This window comes from Ornithorhynchus anatinus, chromosome 18 (genome assembly GCF_004115215.2).
Source record: "Ornithorhynchus anatinus isolate Pmale09 chromosome 18, mOrnAna1.pri.v4, whole genome shotgun sequence".
NCBI classification, from domain to species: Eukaryota; Metazoa; Chordata; class Mammalia; order Monotremata; family Ornithorhynchidae; genus Ornithorhynchus; species Ornithorhynchus anatinus.
The window spans coordinates 24,520,718-24,523,378 of NC_041745.1; the positions used below are offsets into that span (position 1 = coordinate 24,520,718).

The window sequence follows — 2,661 nt, forward strand, 5'->3', positions numbered from 1 at the left end:
AATTCAGTGACACTATGAAGTTACCACTGCATAAGGGAAGAATAAAGAAGTTAACTATTCCCACTGGTTAAGTGTGTGATAGAGTTGAACAAATTTACATATTTTGTCCAATCTAATGAGTAGCTCCCACAGAGCACAGTTGAACTAAGGGCGCACCTCTCTTTACACTGTTTTTGAAGACAGCATTATAATTGAATATCCTTTGAAATGCCAATAAGAATCTCTGCCAAGATTACTGATTAATTTGCAAGAGAAAAGCACCTTAAACAAAAAACACCTCTCTAACCAAATGATTTAGGGAATGTGAGTTATAATTTTTGTTCATTTTCAAACAGTGTAATCAGATGTTATTTTAAAAGGCACTTGTTCATTAAAGTGCCATTTTTATCATCTTACAATAAATTAAATAAATGAGAAGCAGCATGGCCTAGAGGATAGAGCACAGGCCTGGGAATCAGAAGGACCTGGTTCTAATCCTGCTTCTGCTGTGACTCTAGGCAAGTCAGTTAACTTCTCTATGCCTCAGTTACCTCATCTGTAAAATGGGGATTAAGACTTTGAGCCCTGTGTGGGACATGGACTAATTACCTAATTAACTAATGGACTAATCCAACCTAATTACCTTGTAGCCACCCCAGGTTTTAGAAGAGTTCCTGGCACATAGTAAGTGCTTAACAAATAACCTTAACAAATGTTTTTCTGGAATACAGGCGCATTTATGCCATCTCTAACTATTCCTCACAATGTCTTCTGGAAACTGAGAACCAGAAAGATTAAGCGATTCAGGGAAGGACACCAATCATCAGATGATTCAGCATTAGAATTTACAGGTCCAGAATTTCTTAGCTAACATGTTCCTTGCTAACAATCCAGCCTAGTCTTTACTAGTCTTTTCTATCCCACAAACATCAAACCCGGGAAACCTAAACATAGGGTAAGTATTGTGACCCCTCTTTGGGCAGCACCTGGAGAGTTTCCAGTCCTCTACCAGTCTTCATTATGGGAGGGAGAGTCAAGCAGAGGCATATCCATTCCATTCTTAGCTTGGGCAGTGGCTAGTGAGGGGAAGGCAATCTGCTACAAGTCAAAACTCAGCTGGGCTGGGCAGCAGCAGCATGGGAGACGAGTCGAGGGTGGAGACTCATGTTTACTGCACAGAGAAGGCAATGGTAAACCACTTTTTACCAAGAAAATTCTATGGATATGCCACCAGAACGATTGCAGTTGGAGGTGGGGCACTCTGGGAGAGATGTGTCCATGACGTCGCTATGGGTCGGAGACAACTCGACAGAATAAGACAAAAAACAAAGTATGGTGAATTCCAATTCAAAGGAATGTTGAGCCTTTAAATGTGAACCACAATTTATTCATTCATTCATTCAATCGTATTTATTGAGCACCTACTGTGTGCCGAACACTGTACTAAGCACTTGGGAAAGTACAATTCAACAATAAACAGTGACATGCCCTGACCACAAGGAACTTGCAGTCAAGTGGGGAGAGGCAGACCTCAATACAAATAAATAAAATTACAAATACTATGTAAGTGCTGTGGGGCTGAGAGAGGGGAAGAGCAAAGGAAGCAAGTCAGGGAGATGAAGGGAGTGAGAGAAGAAGAAAAGTGGGGCTTAGTCTGAGAAGGCCTCTTGGAGGAGATATTCATTCAATAGTATTTATTGAGAGCTTACTATGTGCAGAGCACTGTACTGAGCGCTTAGAATGTACAATTCCGAAACAGATAAGAGACACTCCCTGCCCAATAATGGGCTCACAGTCCAAACGGGGGAGACAGACAGCAAAGCAAAACAGAATAAAACAAAACAAGGCAACATCATCAAGATAAATAGAATCAAGGAGATATACACCTCATTAACAAAATAAACAGGGTAATAAATAATATATACAAATAAGCACAGTGCTGAGGGGAAGAGAAGGGGGAAGAGCAGAGGGTCGGGGGGATGGGAGGAGGAGCAGAGGGAAAGGGGGGCTCAGTCTGGGAAGGCCTCCTGGAGGAGGTGAGCTCTCAGTAGGGCTTTCGATAAGGGTTTGATGGGGCCGGGGGAGGGTAACTGTCGGATCAGAGGAGGGAGGGAGTTCCGGGCCAGAGTCTGGGGTTTAGGGGTCGGTGGTGGTGAGACTGGTGAGATCAAGACACAGTGAGAAGGTTAGTACTAGAGGAGTGAAGTGTGTGGGCTGGGTTGTAGAAGGAGAGAAGTGAGGTGAAGTAGGAGGGGGCAAGGTGATGGACTGCTTTACAGCCACTTGTCAGGAATTTTTGTTCGATATAGAGGTGGATGGGCGACCACAGGATTTTTTGAGGACTGGAAGTGACATGTCCTGAACACTTCTCTAGAAAAAAGATCGGAGCAGCAGGGTGAAGTATGGAGTGGAGTGGGGAGAGAAAGGAGGCTGGAAGGTCAGCAAGGAAGCTGATGCAGTAACTCAGGTGGGAGAAGCAGCGTGGCTCAGTGGAAAGAGCATGGGCTTGGGAGTCAGAAGTCACGGGTTCAAATCCCAGCTCTGCCACTTGTCAGCTGTGTGACTGTGGGCGAGTCACTTCACTTCTCTGTGCCTCAGTTCCCTCATCTGTAAAATGGGAATTAAGACTGTGAGCCTCACGTGGGACAACTTGATTCCCCTTTATCTACCCCAGTGCTTAGA

General features: G+C 44.3%; 1 non-coding gene across 1 annotated transcript; it reads left to right on the top strand.

Moving 5' to 3' along the window:
- The first annotated feature begins 947 nt into the window (after nucleotides 1-947).
- On the top strand, nucleotides 948-1,085 carry LOC114805557. Its single transcript, XR_003753529.1, has one exon. It is a non-coding gene; the product is annotated as a small nucleolar RNA SNORA7 (small nucleolar RNA).
- Nucleotides 1,086-2,661: the final 1,576 nt, after the last annotated feature.